General features: G+C 35.0%; 2 long non-coding RNA genes across 6 annotated transcripts; both read right to left on the minus strand.

Moving 5' to 3' along the window:
* Positions 1–790: 790 nt before the first annotated feature.
* Positions 791–12,536, minus strand: LOC105420584 (uncharacterized). 5 transcript variants are annotated; one of them, XR_016052799.1, is made up of 6 exons: positions 11,816–11,895; positions 11,376–11,597; positions 9,362–9,649; positions 9,133–9,215; positions 8,707–8,820; positions 791–1,209 (listed from the first exon to the last, which is right to left on the minus strand). It is a non-coding gene; the product is annotated as an uncharacterized LOC105420584 (long non-coding RNA). The 5 variants fall into 5 exon arrangements; XR_016052789.1 differs by lacking the exon at positions 9,362–9,649 and having other exon boundaries at positions 11,816–11,897; XR_016052797.1 differs by lacking the exons at positions 791–1,209; positions 9,362–9,649 and adding an exon at positions 5,263–5,772 and having other exon boundaries at positions 11,816–11,897.
* Positions 12,537–13,933: 1,397 nt separating this feature from the next.
* LOC148783790 (uncharacterized) lies at positions 13,934–16,140 on the minus strand. Its single transcript, XR_016052802.1, has 3 exons — positions 15,963–16,140; positions 15,676–15,857; positions 13,934–15,432 (listed from the first exon to the last, which is right to left on the minus strand). It is a non-coding gene; the product is annotated as an uncharacterized LOC148783790 (long non-coding RNA).
* Between the last annotated feature and the right edge of the window lie 1,240 nt (positions 16,141–17,380).

Consider the following 17,380-nt stretch of genomic DNA (forward strand, 5'->3'; position numbering starts at 1 on the left):
AAAGAAAATGAGTTGCTCAGAATCTATGGGATAGGATCAATATACTACTGAAGCGATGTAAATTCCACAATGCTTCATGTCGTGGTCATGATATAGTAGTTGAGAAACATGCTGCTATATATATCCCATGCTTTAAGAGAAAAATAAACACCCTCATAGCTGGCACGGTTACTAAAATGTCTCAAAGCAAGCGATCTGGTGATTTTCATTCCTGCATTCCATTTCTTGATTTACGTTCATGATGACCAATGGATTCTTCTTTCTTTCTCTTTGAAGTGTTGTGCAGGGTGTTCCCATTATGCGAATCTAGGATAATCTAGGATTGTATAATATAAGACCATTTATCTTAACAATTGTTAATAGCCATTGGATGACTTGACTTGGGATATGACGTAAAGCTTGAGATTTTTTTTTTTCAAGTTTTAAGTTTAGCCAGTGACGCAACCATCAGATTTGAACCACCCAATTTGAAATCCAATAGACGAGTAATTGTGACCTTGTATTAAAAGTATATAATCTCTTTGTATACTTTTATTACAAATTAAGTTTGTGGCAAGTTTAAACTTGCATTGTCGATTGTTCCCAAAATATATTCTAAAATTTGCTCTCTCCCTCTCTCTCTCTCTCTCTCACCCCCACCTAAATTTCTCACCAAAACCCCCTTGCCTACCATTTTGACCTTCATGGAACAGAGCCATGATCACTTAAGCCTTAATACTTGTAAGACCACCATTGTGTCTATTGTGGATAATGAACCCTCATTTGCTAGCATGTTTTGCAATTCAGCGGGTGCTTGAAATCCGTGCTCTAAGCCCATATTTTAGGTTGCTATTTTTATTCAAACAAGGCCTTAAAAATTGAAATTCCCTTTGACGAGGAGCAGTTGTGTTTGTAAAGGACCAATTTACGGAAAACCGAAAGTGAAGTGGCGCCTGCATCCATGTCGAATTGTTTATCTTCATCAGCTGGCGACTTGGACCTCCACATAGTAGCCTTGATTCCATTATCGCTTATAAAGGTGACATGAGATGAATGCAATTTCTGCGTTACTTTGGATCTTTTGCGATTCCCGTATCCTGACCTCGGTGAAGCAATATATACTATGGGGAAGGATTTGGGGATTGGGTCGGGCCTCCCACTGGTGGAGCAGTTTGAAGTGCAGCCTCTGCAAATCATTCCCTCTATACGCAAGGGATCCCAGCTTCGACACTGAAGAAGAAAAGAGATCAAAGAAGCAGGTGATTAGGTTGAAAACAAGAAATACAAGGTAGATGATAGAGCAAGTTCTATAAAAGAAAAATGAAGGAAGGACAAAGGGAAAGTAAAAGAAGAGTTGAGACGATTTGGAATGCAAGATCAACTACGATGTTAATGCATATGCATATGCAGGAAGAGCAAATGGAGTGGAAATCATGGCTTGGCTCAAGAATATGCGAACCGGGCGCCGTTGAGAGGGATATATTTGAGATCATGGCTAGTAATTGAGATCTTAAAACTACTCATAGGCAGGCAGTCAAATGTGCGCCTTTTGTAGGGCCAACTATGGCAACACAAACTACACATCATTATCATCTGAACTTTATCTCAATCTCAATTATTTGAAGTCGTCTACACGAATCTTGTCCCACAGTTTTTCAGACCATAAGTCATCACCATGTCTTTTGGTCCTTCCCTTTGTCCTTTTAATGCATATATAGGAAGGCTAGTAGGTTGAACATTGTGGCTTGGCTACCTTACTATGTCTAAGTTAAGATCGCATTGTCGTATCATTGACAACGTGGGAAACCCAATCCTAGGGTCTTATAGTGAAGCCTTCTCTAAACTTCAGGCCATGTCCCAATTCTTCCGAATACTAAGGTGCCCCACTCCGGAGCCCCTCCTATTCTCTTGGAACTAGCCTAATAATTCTTTACACACACTTATCGAAAAGGAAATGTTTATACAACAGTGCAACCTTAAAATGTAGAATTAAAATGCACTTCAAAAATCTATCATAAACGATTTTAATATTAGAAAACCCTTTAATTGATAATCTTAACATTGAGATGTATGAATATGAAAAGAAAAAAACATTTTAAGTCCCAAACTTGCAACATCTTTTATCGAGACCGTCCATTTCCATATTTTCACGTGTAACCAAGTTTCCACCCTTATTGCCATAATCCCGGGGAAAGATGCAATTGACCCCCTTGTTGATGTTCAACATATTAGCCTTTATGAGAGTTTGTCTAAGATTTTGGCCACAGTTCTATCCAAGAGACTAACGCAGGTTCTTCACCAAGTGGTATCCCATCCACGATCTACATTCTGAAAGACTGCTAGATTTACTACGTAGATGACATTCTAATAATTTACGACGCCTCCGAGCAACAAATGAAACGGTTTATGGTTATTTGCTGCGGTATACCTAAGTATGCAAGTCAATCTAGGATGTGGTTGAGAGATTTAGCAATAAATTGAAACTGTGCAAGGCCAAGTTCCAGCCCTTGGGATGCAAATTAACGCTTACAAATTCAAGGTTAAAAAAACGGATCGAGAGTGGTTTGGCCATCCCAAAAATCGAGTCAAATTAGTGGATCGACGATCTGGATCAGAGAATTGGCGAATTGTCAGGTTACGGCCTTAAAAAAGTTCAAAAAATCACTAAAACGCCCAAGTGTTTTCTAAGTTTTAAAACAATTTTGGGATGATGCATCATGTACTTTCCATATTTTACTACAAAGATATTGAGATGTCGTTTTCTTGTCTAAATGTCATTGAATATTTTAGGGCTCTTTTTTCCTTCATCTTTTCTTAATTTCCTTTGAATGTTATTACAAAAAAAAAGGGACCGACATAGATGTCGCATTATCGTAATTTCATTTTTGGCAAAGTTTTCTTTACACCGTAAAAGCTTATTTATATAGCTTTGAAATTAGCTACATAGTATAAATTAAGGAAAAAGTTTGTATAAAGTTGCAACCTTATAATGTGGAGGAAAGGTGCATCTCAAAAATCATACTGTCCCTCCAACTGACCATCTTGACCTTGACCTTGAGATGAATCGATATGCTCCCACGTAAGAGAACCCTCCAACTGACCCTTGACTTGAGATGAATGGATATGGAAAAAAAAAAAAATTCCACGTTCAAAAAATATTATATCTTGTAACCGTTATCTAGACTGTCTGTTTTCGAGATTTTCAAGTGTTTATTGATCTACTTGATTTGTATCATTTTTAAAATTTTAAATTTTCTAACTAAAGATAAAAAGATATTTTGAAGCCATCATAAGATTTTTCACGTCCAAATGAAATTTTATAGGTGCACCTAACCTCTATAGTACAAGGACGCAACCTTCTACAAACCTCACCCATAAATTAAAGCCATATAGTATAAATAAGCTATGGTGTAAAATAATTAAAAATTGGCTCATTTAAAATAATTATGGCATAAAATAACTATGGTGTAGATTAACTATGTTTAAACTTTCGTGTGAAGAAAATACAGCTAAATTTACACCATGTAAATAAATTATATAAATAAAATAGCTTTAAATATTAGGAAAAAGTTTATATAATGTTGCAACCTTAAAGTGTAGAATCAAAGATGCACCCCAAAAATCCATCATAGAAGGTTGTTAAGGTTGTTCGGATGTTGGAAAATCCACTAATTGATCATCTCGACATTGAGATGTATGTATATGAAAAGAAAAAAAGATTTTAAATTCACAAAATAGTATATCGTGCAACACATTATCTGGACCGTCCATTTCTAAAATTTTCATGTGTTTATAGATTTACTTGATTTAAACCATTTTTAGAGTTTAAATGTTTATAATGAGATATGAAAATAAATTCTCTAAGTCATTCTAAAAAATATTTATATCTAAATTACATATATGATAAAATTTAAAAGTGTGCCTTAATTGGATTGTTTAATGTTGCAACCTCATACAAACCACACCCTAAATATTAACTATGTAAGTTTGCTGGGCATTGTAAATGTCACGTGTGTAAAATTGCTCCCAAAGGTTAGTCCAGTAATTTAAAAAACAGATCGGTGCCCCGGATCGAATACCTCAAAAATCCATTTGATTTGGTGAATCGACGATCCGGATCAGGAATCGACTGAATCGTTAAGATTAAACCTTAAAAAAACTAATAAGAAATTATTAAAATTAATTATAAATATCATTTTTTAAGAATTCAATAAGAAATGGAGATACTACATTATTAACTTTCATTTTTTCATCAATATACGAATATTGAAATGTTTTTTCCCTGTATAAACCTATGTTAACCATTAAATTTACATCACAAAAAAAAAAATCATAATATTATCAAGAATGAAGTATATAATCATACATTAACTACAATAAAAAATGTATTAAATCGATTAAAAAATGACCACCAAAATCTAGCATTGACAGAAATCGAATCCACTAAAAGAAAACCAAAATTATTACAACCTAATTAACGTTAATCCAAATCTTATATACTGGAATTGAAATTGTTTGATTACATTTTATAATTATTTTACTATACAAATAATAACAAATCCAAAATATATTATAATATCATCTAATTTAAAATATATTTTTTATAGGACAATATCATCTAATTTAAAATATATTTTTGACAACGGTAAAAAAAAAAAGAATAAGTAAATTACACAATTTCTAATACAAATAAATTAATAAATAAAATATAAAATTTGGTTATCAATAAAAAAATTATTAGAATACGTACTAATTTTCAAAAATCTATTTTTTTTAAGTTTCTAGAATAAATGCAGCTCAAATGCATGCTTATTTTTATTTATATATTGACAATAAATAATATTTGTTGTATTTTTTTTTTTTGTTTTTTTTTACAAGAAGAAATAACCCAAGTAACTTTTTTTTTTGCCACGATAAATTTTATTTTTTTATCATAACTTTTATTTTTTTTATCGAAGTAATTTTTATTTTTATTTTTAGACAAAACTTATTTTTTTATCAATGTAATTTTTATTTTTTTATCATAAAATTAATTTTTTTGTCTAGATAACTTTTATTTTTTTCGACAAAAAATTAATTTTTTGTCAAAGGTAAATTTTATTTTTTTTTCGTAACTTTTATTTTTTTATCAAGATAACTTTTATTTATTTTTTATCATATCTTTTATTATTTTTGTTAAGATAAATTTTTTTTTTTTATCAAAATAACTTTTATTTTTTGTCCATATAACTTTTATTTTTATTTTAACAAAATTTTAGTTTTCTAATTTTTTTTGCCAAAGGAACTTTTATTTTTTTTATTATAAATTTTATTTATTTTTGTCAATGTAATTTATTTTTATTTTTATTTTTTGACGTTTTTTATTTCTTTGGACATAAAATAAAAAAAAAAAAAATTGACGTTTTTTATTTGTTTGGACGTAAAAATTATTTGTTGAGCTGCTGCGCCAGGGGGTCTTCGAGCTAGAAAGCCCGTGAGAGAGGGGTAGCAGCCATAACCAATTAGATAACCCAAGCAATGTTATCTTCGGTGGTAACAATAAAAATATATATTATATGATAATGCGTATATTAAAATCCCACATCGAATATTTCGAAATCTCACCATCCATAAATAACACATTGGTAGCAGGCACCGTTTGTTTTTCACGTGGCGTGTTTGTACGTATATGAACCGTCGTACGTGTAAAACTCGTGTTTTGTGCATCCGTCGTACGCGTAAAACTTGTAAAACTCATGTTATGAACGTCGTACGTCGTCACGAGAGTAAGAAATTGTTTGCATCCGATGGTTTCTGCATTATAAAAAGGTTGCATCCATATATAAAATTTGGAAAAAGTTTTAATAAGGTTGCAACAGTAAAACATTTAAAATGTAAAATAGCTCTTCAAAAATCTATATGAAATGTTGTTTTAATGTTAAAAAAACCTTCTAATCAATCATCTCTACATCGATCGATATATATGAATATAAAAAAAAAAATTGAATCATTCAACAATTAATTAAAGCCGTCTATTTTTATGAAAATTTATGATGCATTGAAGCAGCATTTGATAGAATGGGGAAATTTCTAATTTTCCAAAAATCCCCCCATTTCAATCCGCCAAGAACTCTTTCTTTTTCGATTTTTGATTCAATAATCTATGACTAACTTTCAGACATCAATATTTGGCTGGAAAAAAAAAAAATGGAAAATAAAATTAAAATTAAGCTGCAAAATATTGTTCTTTGAAAAATAATTGGCTTGTATCAAATAACGACCTTTATTTGATGCGATAAAACGACGTTACATCAATATTAAAACGGTAAACCGGACCGGTTAAAAAAAACGGCCGGTTTGATCTAAATACCGCCGGTTCGATTTCGAAACGGAGGGTTTTGATCCCAAATTTTTTTGCAATTCCATCATATGTAGAGTGCCATAAAGCCGGCCCTAACCGAATTCGCCACCCCACCGGTCGGTTTTGCGAACACTGGTTTGGTTTCTTCCCCCTCTTCCGGTCTTCGTTGTCAGGGCTTCAGACTGCCAGGCTCTCTCTCACATTTCTAACTGCACTGCCAGGCTCTCTCTCACATTTCTAGTTTCCTTGTAGGTTTCATCCTCAGTTTCGTTCTAGGGTTTCATCAAGGTTTTGTGCAGGTTTCATCCCCACCTTTGATAGCTACTCATCAAATTCAGGTCAGGTTATTGGATGGCCGCACCAGATGCATCCAGATCGAAAACCCTAGAATCACTGGTTCATCCCTCAAGAATCTGATCAGATACCGAACTGGTATCCCTGTATCGATCAATGGCATGTTCCCTTCTTGTACCCTCCTCTTGAGATTGAGAGGTGGAAAGGGAGGCTTGCGATTGAATGCAGAGAAAAAACTTAGGAATGGAAGGCTGAAGAAGAGGAAAGGAGGTTAAGAAAAAATTGCAGAGGAGTTCTTGAAGAAACAGTCCAAGAGTTTGAAGAAGAAGAATGGGAAGGATGTGGATAATTATCTGGAGAAGTATAGGGAGGAAACTGCCAAGTAAGAAGTAGAGGAGGCTGTTAAGGCGTCGATTGATTTATGCAAGGGGGGAAAGCGTAGGGTCACTGGTTCATCCCTCAAGAATCTGATCAGAGGGAGAACTGGTATCCCTGTATCGATCAATGGCATGTTCCCTTCTTGTACCCTCCTCTTGAGATTGAGAGGTGGAAAGGGACGTTTACGATTGAATGCAGAGAAAAAGCTTAGGGCTGAAGAAGAGGAAAGAAAGTTAGAAAAAATTGCAGAGGAGTTCTTGAAGAAACAGTCCAAGAGTTTGAAGAAGAAGTATGGGAAGGATGCGGATAATTATCGGGAGAAGTATAGGGAGGAAACTGCAAAGTATATAGAAGAAGTAGAGGAGGCTGTTAAGGCGTCGTTTGATTTATGCAAGGGGGGAAAGCGTAGGGTTTTGCATGAACTAGAAGCAGGATAAAAAAAGCTGAAGCTATGGTAAGATTTTGGAAACCCTACTTTCAAATTTACCATTGTTGATTTTGTAGAATTAGGATTTTCTGACCTAATTTTTAAGGACATGTAATCTCCATCATGGAGATCATGAATATGAATAAATAAATAAATTTTAAAATTAAAAATAATAATTCTATTAAAAAAAAACATTTAGACTTTTAATTTCGATTGTTTTTGAGATGGACCACCAATTTCCATCCATCTTTAAGATGGATGTCAGGACCGCAAATATAGAAATGCAATCCCCTACGCATGAAACAATTTTCCATACCTTAAACAAGTTAGAGACTGGATTTTCTCTCACATTCACAACTTCAAACTTTAGAGGGTGATGCACAAAAATTATTTGGTCCTGACCATGTCAAATCTTTACTGTGAGTTTAGAAATAGAATGTTATTTGCTTTTGATGTTGTTTTTCTTGGTTGTAATTGTTTTCAAATGGTGAGATTACCAGTGAATATGCGAAACAAAGAGAGGCTAAAACAGAAGTACAGTGAAATCAAAAATCCTAATGAACATTTTTTTTTTTCTTTTTTGAAAATTAAGCATCCTCTATTGTATATGCATCGGGTATGGATGGTTGTCGAATTTTTATTGGAATGCTTAAAACCAGTGTCAAGAAAAACTCCTCGGCCAAGGGCCATTCCGGGTAACTCAGCCACGGATGAAAAGCACTCAATAAATTGAGCAAAATGACCAGCAATTTTTTAAAAAAGGGAAATGTATTAAAAGAAAAATAAAACAAAAAAACCCATGAAAATCCCAAATAAGCTTAAAAAGCATTAGCAAAATGGATTTAGAAAACAGATTTACAGTAGGCCATTTTAAAAATTCAAGAATGGGTGAAATTAAAAAATAGGGATTTAGCCCAAAAAAAAAAAAAACTCACCAACAATATAAAAAAAAACATGATTATACACAAAAAATTGGGAGATCAATCCGACAAATTTTATGCTCTTTAGAAAAAATTTAAACTTTTTAAATATCCCCGAGCTACATACACAGGTCGGAAACTCAACCTCCAAGTTGCTCGGCCGAGTCCACTCGCTCAGACTAGCCCGAGTACACTGTTTAAAACTAAAATGCTAGCCCAACATAGCTTACAAACCCCAATGTAAATAACTAAATAGAAGTAGCATTGGAGAAGTAAGCTGATAGCTCCAAAGGAATTCAAACGTGAAAACGGCCTCACGACCAGAGAAGGCAAAAAAACAGGAAAGCAATGAGAAACAGAGCTCTCACCTCTATCCACTTGCCATGTACACCAGAACTTTCCATTAGTCTTTGCCATTTCACTCAGCTCTGCCTTCTGCAACATCTCAGGACTCTAGGATTCACCCGCAAACGCGCTTTTATCTGCCAGCAAAATTGCATAAATTAAAATCTCAATGAGGAATAAAAGCATAAACGTTTAAGATACATATCTTGCGATGACTACAATGAAATATGATAATTGCCTGGTTATATCTAAGCAATACTAATGTTCTTACTCCGCAGTGTGTGTTAATAGAGATTCTAATCTGGAAAAAGAGAGAGAGCACAGCACTTCTATGGTGCTTCATTATTCAACAAGAGCGCTCACTCCTGTTCTTTGGTAGTAGTACTGCTCACCCCGATAAAATACAAAAATTTACATATAAAAAACCATTTCGAATGATGCATACATACCTCATAGGCATGAGAATGCCATAATTTCTTCTCTTCATCCTGCAGACTTTCGAAGATCCGATCAGATACAATGTACTCAACGCCTGTATAATAATTCAATGAGCACCATTTTAGAAGAATGAGAATGTCGATAATAAAAGCAACCCCTATTGCTCAAGTCATCTGAAGGTCCTACATCCTTAGTTGATTAAGGTACCCTACCATAATAAAGTTGATTAAGGTACCCTACCAAAATAAGCATGCCGCTGGCTAATTCCCTCTGCCGAAGATTGTTTCAAATGACTTGAGGGCCCTTGACCCTCAGCTGATTAAGGTACCCTGTAATAACTGTGCCACTAGTTATTACCCAATGCCTAGGATTGTTTGAAGTGACTAGAATAACTTGGAAAGCACATCTTATTTTTTGTGATATTTCTCCAAGATGTCCATAATGCCTGGAGTGCAAGGTCAATTAAAAGGGTATACCAACGCCATGGGGAAAGTTTCTCCAGGGCAACTTCACTTGCACCAGATCCCCCTGAAGATGCAAAACAAGGGACGACTTTACTCGTACTCAGCTTCATGGACTTGAACTTGCAGTATAAGATTCACGGCTCATTGGGCATTCATTTTTGTCAAGTGTTTTTGCTTCGTAGGAATACAAATTATTTTTCAAACAAAATCCTCCTATGATTATAAATGACTAGAATAACTCTTTCGAAATGCAAGTTCAATAATATTGTAAGTAGAGACTATGAAATAGTTAAAATTGACAGATAAAAAATAACCAAAAAGTGTGTACCTTTGATATCTTGAATCTATAATCTAAGAAAATAGAGTGATTGATAAAAATGTTGCATGTAGAATTAAAACTCTTGGGTGGGCGGAATAAAAAGATGTGCAACCGAAGTTACCGGAATTTCATGTCATCTCTCAATACCAATAAAGCTAAATGAAAAGTTCTAGAAGACGGCTACCGCATAATGTTGGGTGGTTAAAAAACAACGAGATGAGTTAAGCTCAGATGAGGATGTTGATACTTATGAAATGAGTGAAGCTCAGATGAGGATGTTGAGATGAATGAGTGACGGATGAAATTCAGAATGAATATATTCAGAGAATGTAAACTTAAGTAAGTTGGTCACAGGTGAGTCGTCGACTCAAGTAGAAGATGAGTCGACTAAGTAGAATGCTCAAAAAGAATAAAGAGTAAACCTAAAAAGATATGGTTGAAAGTAGTAAAAGAAGACATCAAGAGACATCAAGACTGATGATCTCACCGAAAGTACGACCCTTAAAACAAAATGACGAACCAAGATTTGTGTGGCTGACCTGAATAATTGGGAAAAGTCTAATGATGATGATAATGATGATAATGCTATGGTTATAACCAGATAATGCATGAGTGACTATCAAGCTCAATCCCACTTTTTTAAATGGTAGGGGAACCTTCCCCCCCTAATGCCCTCTTTAGTTCCATTTCTCAAATGGTAGGGAAACCTTTCCCCACATAATGGTAGGGAAACCCTCTCTCTCTCTCTCTCTCTCTCTCTCTCTCTCTCTCTCTCTCTCTCTCTCTCTGTAAATAGAACTGGTTTTCAATTGCAAAATATAATCTCAAACATCCCAAGAATAAATTTACCCAGAGAATCTCATGCACAATGATAATTATATTAAAGAGCAAATATCATCTCAAGAAAGCACCTGAAAAATAGGGAGATTTTGCTCTTATTTGTTTCCCGATTCCTCAAAAAATAACTTCTCTATTGCCCCAATTTTGCCTACTCCCATTATTTGGAACAATCTCAATATTTGATTGTACCTAACAAACTTTCCCTCAAGCGCCCCATAATTAACCATCGAACCGTTTGATTGGGTGACAAGGGATGAAGGTGAAGCTTTAAGGGTCTGTTACTCTGGACCATGTCAGTGGTTTGTTCTGAATCAAATACACCCCCACCCCAAACCAAGTGAAAATCACAAGGTACCCAACTGCCCATCATCAACAATAACCAAAATGCTGCTCCCTTTGTCAACCCCTCCCTTCCACCACCAAATGACCGAAAACCACCCCTCATCCATTCATCGAAATTCACCGAAACACTCCTCTCTCAATCAAAAGAAATAAAAGAAAAATCATTGAAAACACCCAAGAAAAGAAATAACAAACTAATCAATGAGCCGGGCATCCGAAGAGTCCGAGTCATAGACAACACCCTGCAAGAAGTCTTGGTTTACACGGGCGACATAGTGGTGGTGCTTACGAATCTGCCGAGTAAGGTCATGAGAGTAAAGCCTAAAGCTGCAAACATGCTGTTGGATCTGTTTCACGGGCGGGGCTTCAACGACTGCAGCATTTGTGCCCCTCTTTACAACACTTGAGATTCAACCGACAGCGGTTCGCCTGGGATCGGGCGGGCGTCGTTCTTCGAGGCATGTCGCTCGAAGCCATGTTGTTGCCTTCCTATGCGTAGAACTGCCTCTTTCTGCACACCACAAAAGAATTAACTGGCCTACTACTGAGGAAACAAATACCTCATTCTCACTACTGTCAATTCTTCTTACTGAACATAAATTACGTAACCTAATTACACTATTAATGAGCACCCAAAGAGACCTAATCATACTACCTGAAGATGCACCTTAATTATACTAACGCAAAGCTTAATTACCTTATTATACCAAGAACACAAAGCTTAATTACCTAAACTGTTGCTATTAAAACCTCTTTGAAGGAAACACAAAGAAAGTGTGGGCGCGGGCGCCTCCTTTTAATCCAAACACAAGAAGTTTGAGATGACCTGAAAATAGCATTATTATATAACCAAGAGGCGAGGAAGCACCTTGGTGCACGTGTGCATGGTTGCAACACTTGGCTGTTACATGGAACCAACGTGGCATAGGAAGCCGCACGATACTCAGGATTTGAACTGGGTTATATCAAAAAATGGTGCTCCCTTTTATCCCATTCATTTTGTATAATTAAATCAAGTTATGGCGTAAAATTGTTTTGGAAAGAAAAAAGAGTATGGGTCTGGTCGGCTCAGTTATTTATTAAGGATGATTGGGGAATTCTACCAATTTATTAAAATATATATTAAAAAATAAAAAATTTATGTATATATCTGCCGTTACTATAAAAGTACTTTTAAATTTATGTTATTACACTTATATTCATATAATTATTTTTTTTAAAAAATCACTTATTTTCGATTTTTCGAAAACCCAAATAATCCTGAACTCATTATTTCAAAAACCCAATTCCTCTATCTGTTGAACTTAAAAACCAACAGTTATACCTCTGTGAAAAAAAAAATCTCTCTCTCTCTCTCATTACATTTGGGTTTCTGCAGAATTCTTTTGCTCTTTCAGAATTTCAAGTTTCCATTCCCCCACCCCAAGTACTGTAACCTCTCAATTTCCTCTTCTTTCCATATCCCCATCAATCTCCCTCTCTCTGTTTCTCTCTCCAAAAATAGCTCTCACAGGCTATGAAGATGACCCTGCAACAGTTCGGAGCAGCATTTGTCACCAAGAAAAAGAAGGCATGACAACCAAGTATATTAACAACTCCCTTAACCTTAGGCTTCACTCTCAATCCATGGGGCTCTTCTCTGATAAAAGCTTCCTCGTCTTCCTCTTCTCTCTCTCTCTCTCTACGAAACACAAATCACTCTGTCCCATGGCTTTGGGTGCTCTGATTCTTCATCAAATGAGGGTTACAACAGAAGCCTCAACGCCATTGATGAGAGCAATAAGTATAACCCAATTGATGAAGCCATGAGTGAGAACCTGGTTCTCAAAGAATTGGACTCCTGCCAATCGAAACTATAAATTCGGATTTTCAAAAATCAAAATTTATCAGATTTGGTTTTTGAAAAACCGAAATATTTAACCATTGTAGTTTTTGAAGAGCGGAAAACTAAAAGGTATTATTATCATAATAACAATGAATATAACGGTTACATGTGTAATTTTCTCTTAAAAAATTTATGATAATACTTATTAGACATATATACTTCAATATCTTATATCTTTGCAACCATTCTAATTCATAATCATATGTATTTTGTTAGGTATTTTGAAATTAAGTCAAACAATACCGATAAAATGTTAATTTTTTTATCACTAATAGATATTTTGATAAATTAACTATATATATATATATATATATATATATATATAATCAATTTAAAAAAAAGTACATATGTACTCGTATTTAACCATATTTAAATAGGTTTATTAAGTAGAGGTCCATATTTTTTTAGTAAATTTTACGTGGAGGTCCACCCAACATGCAAACTACTCTTTTTCTTTTTCTTTTTCTTTTTCTTTTCTTTTCCTTTTTTTTTTTTTTTTTTTTTTTTTTTTTTTTTGTCAATTTTGCTCCCCCGTCAAATGTTTCAAATATCAAACACTTTTTTATTTTTTTTCAAAGTGTAGGATTGTCCGTCTTGCTTGGGAACAATTAGGGGTATCTCCAATATTTCCAACATTGATTAGCGCTAAAGTTGGGTAATTCTCAAACATCGCGCTACTCTATAGCATGATCGATCCGATTTTTGAAACATCGGATAGGTCTCTTAGCATGCGGTGCGATGTTACGAACATCGGACCTCATAAATGGTGGTTTGATATTGATAACATTGGACCATCAATAATTTGAACTTCTATAATGACAAAAACCCTGCTGATAGTCGGATATTAGCAATATTGGACCTTCATTTTACTGTTCTCGAATTGTATGCTAAGAGACTTGTATGATGTTTTGGATGACCCCAAAACAAAAGTTCTATAAGGTGGTATAACACTTCGGACAACAAACTACCGAACTTTAGGGCAGTTCAATATTGGAAATATCAAACATATCGAAACATCATACATATACCCCAACTTGTCCCGCTGCTAGATGGACAATCCCTCATTTTAGAAAAATAAATAAAAACAAAATAGAAAAAGTTGTCTGATGTTCAGATCATCTGACTAAAGGGAAAAATTGAAAAAAAAATAAAAATGTTATAAAAGGTGGACTTCACTTAATAACCCTACTTAAAGATGGTAGAGACATAATTGTTTTGAAAGTGATTATAAAATATTTTTGTAAAAAGTTTAACCATAGATAAAAAATAGGGTGTGGTTTCTATAAGTTTGTAACCTTAAACAATCAAATTAAGACGCACCTTAAAATTTTATTGTAACATGTAATTTTGTTGTAAAAAATACTTATTATTATCTTAAAATTTATTTTCATATCTAATTAGAAAATTTTAAATTTAAAAAAATGGTTAAAATCAAGTAGATCTATAAATATATGAAAATCTTGAAAATGGACGGTCTAGATAATATATTGCAAGATACACTATTTTTGGGACTCAACATCTCGATGTCGAGATGATCGATTAGAAGGTTTTTTCAACATTAAAACAACATTTCTGATAGATTTTTGAGATGCATCTATGATTCTACATTTTAAGGTTGCAACCTTATATAAACTTTTACTTAAAAAATATAGTTGTACACTACAGGAAAGTTTATCATGATCATTTCCAACCATCATTGGATGTAAAATTTGATAGATTAAAACGTCACAATATTGAAGAAATTTTATTTTGGGCTTTTTGCCCCGTCAATGACATCCCCAACTGTCTGCTTTTACAGGAAATGGCCTTAATTATATGTATATGTCCATATTTCAGGTCATATTGCATTGAGGTTTTAAATTTTCGACTTTTTTTCAACAATTTTATTCTTGCTTCGAAAGTATTACCTCCCAACCGACCTAGTTTTCAAAGTTTTTTAATTTTGTTAGTAAGGGTGGTAAGGAACTACCCAATACCTAGGGCGGCTTGGAAGTACCAATCTAGACGAAACGTCAATAAAAGTTACCACCTTTGAACCGCTCTAGAAATAAAAATTTATCCAACCACGGTGTGGTTCGAAGGTTTTGTTTACAATCGGCTCCACACATGTTAAAACTTGGAAAAATGGAAAAATTATAGATATCTCAAAATGAAATTTGTAAACATTTTTTCTCCCAATATTTTTAGTATCACATCCACCTCGGCCCTCTTTCTCAATGAAATTGATGACTCAGCAGCGGCAGGCTCGTCATCTTCGCTTGCCCTCTCCTCCCCTTCAACCTCACCTCGGCCCTCTTTCTCTATGGGCTTTGGTCAAGATCAAGCAATGCCGATACAATTTCTTCAAATTCGAAAAGGCAAGTATATGAACCCCATTTGGAAGCCAATGAAATGTTGTGGCTCGCTAGAGCACGGCGGCAACGGTATTGCGGGGGTGAAACATCAGAAGTCAGTGGATCGTCTGCAAGAGGAAAGACGAGGGCTGAGAAGGATAAGCAGGCAAAATATATAGCGAGAGAGAGAGCGTTGGTAGACAGAGAGAGAAAGAGAGATAGAGAGAGGGCGATCAGAGAGTAAGAGAGGGCGGATAGAGAGAGGGAGTAGAGAGTCAGGTAGAGACAGTGCACAACATTTAAACTGTTGAAAGGAAAAGTGGGAGCATTTATAGGAATAAAAAGAGGAAGAGCACATATAAAACACTTACACACGGTACATAGGGTGTGCTCCCATTTTCACCTTGCTGTGTGCATTAGAGTGGTTGCAGCTACACTACTAGAAAACAACTTTTCTTGTTAAAATCGGTTCTGGTCAGAATTGGCCGGTTTCTGATAGCATAAGCCGATTCTATGAATGAGCCGGTCAGTTCAGGCAATACCCGGACGATTCCTGATATAGGACAAGAACGTCCACAATTCTCGATCCAGATTAGACGATTTCAATCCCAAATAATACTCGATCCAAATTGAGCGATTTCAAGCAGAATTTTCAAACCTTGCAAAATTCCACATTGTCAACCTTCCTGTGCATTACATGCCTCTGCTACAAATGCCATGTGCAGTCACAAAACCGAGTGGAAGGGCTTATGAGGAGTTTATTGTGGGAAAAAAAGCAGATTTCACTTTGTTTAATGGCATAGAGTGTGCATGTAAAAGAGGAAGGGGAATTGGGTGTTAGAAAGCGCAAGCAATTTGTTTATCAAATGGTGTGGCGATGGGCTATTGCTTTGGAAAGAAGTGGTCAGCAAGAAATATGGAGCGGATGATATGGGTTGCCTTATTGAGGTATTATCGGGAAATCAGAATACCTCTGCACTTTGGAAAGCAATTGACGAAGTCTTCTGTCTTAGTTAGGGATGGGTCCCTAACAAAATGTCGATCAGACGAATGGCCAGTCTCTCGACCATTATGCATGGCGCTCCCTGAACCCATGTCAACTCCTCCAACCAAGAGCTACTGTGACTGAACTCGAGCCAGGTACGGGCTTCAATACCATATGGTTCAGTGGTCTGACTAAGCGGATAACCAAGCTTTCTGGATTCTAATATTAGCTCAAATAGAGAGAATTTTATTAGGAGGTGTGAGTTGATTCAAGTAGAAAATTATAAAAAAGACGAGGATAACTCAAAAGAACATATATGGAACTAATGAGAGAAGATATTGGGATTTAAGGTATAGCCTTTGATAGAATGATTGTTGATAGAGTCGAATAGTAGACCACGATTCATATAACCAACCTCAAATAGCTGAAAAAATGCTTTGATGATGATAATGAACGGGGATTCTGCAATACAGAAGCCTAAGCCAAGTGGTAAATTTTCCATTAAGTCCACAATGATCCAGCCTAACAAATCGTAGTCGCATCCACTCCCCTCAAAACACAAGCTTTCGCTCGGCTTGCAATCCTCAATAGGTTAACACAGATTTATCACCACCAAATACCTCCCATGCAAAGAAATATGGGCATGGGTGAGCTATTTGTTATCCATTGGTCGTCCTTTTTGAAATAAGGGCCACGATCTTAGACCTTTTCTGCCAGCTTAGGGTCCACGATTTTACCGCAAATAGTTTACCCCATCCCCTCCAAAGTTGCAACTTAAAATGTGGCAAACGGTGATAATATCTGCATGAGCAATGATCCAATGCAACAATTGTATCATAGCATAATGCAACGACATTTTTAGAAAACTATATTGTAGTATTTGTATAACCTCAAATTTTGCTCACACACTCTCTTTATCTCAATAATCAATCCTCTCAAAAAAAAAAATTCAATTTGATCCATAGATATGATCAAAATGAGTCCCCTCCAACAACGAATCTAAACCATTCATTTTGTGAATTTCAACATCTTAGCCTTTATAAACTTAAAATTGTTTATTTCTTTTTTTAACATTGTTTATCTAATGATAA

Source organism: Amborella trichopoda, chromosome 1, assembly GCF_054954075.1.
Source record: "Amborella trichopoda isolate Santa Cruz 75 chromosome 1, AtrichopodaSantaCruz75HAP2 v2.0, whole genome shotgun sequence".
In the NCBI taxonomy this organism is placed as follows: domain Eukaryota; kingdom Viridiplantae; phylum Streptophyta; class Magnoliopsida; order Amborellales; family Amborellaceae; genus Amborella; species Amborella trichopoda.